This window comes from Eimeria tenella, genomic scaffold (genome assembly GCF_000499545.2).
Source record: "Eimeria tenella Houghton genomic scaffold, Eth_scaff2648, whole genome shotgun sequence".
Classification (NCBI taxonomy): Eukaryota; Apicomplexa; class Conoidasida; order Eucoccidiorida; family Eimeriidae; genus Eimeria; species Eimeria tenella.
In genome coordinates, this window is record NW_013542523.1 from 1 (window position 1) to 243 (window position 243).

A 243-nucleotide genomic window follows, 5' to 3' on the forward strand; every position below is an offset into this window, starting at 1 on the left:
GGTGTATGCAGGACGCGGTGACTTGTTTGGCCTTCGGAGCTGAAAGAGAAAATGCAGATTTTATTTTATTAGCAGCAGCACAAAAAAACGGAAGAGTAATTGTTTACAGATGTTACAGAACACAAATTGAAAAACAAACTCTGGACCTCAACGACATTAGATCTGCAAGTCCTGCGCATCAGGGGGCCCCCCCTGAGGGGGCTCCTCCGGGGGGCCCCCCTGGGGGCTCCCCTGGGGGCCCCC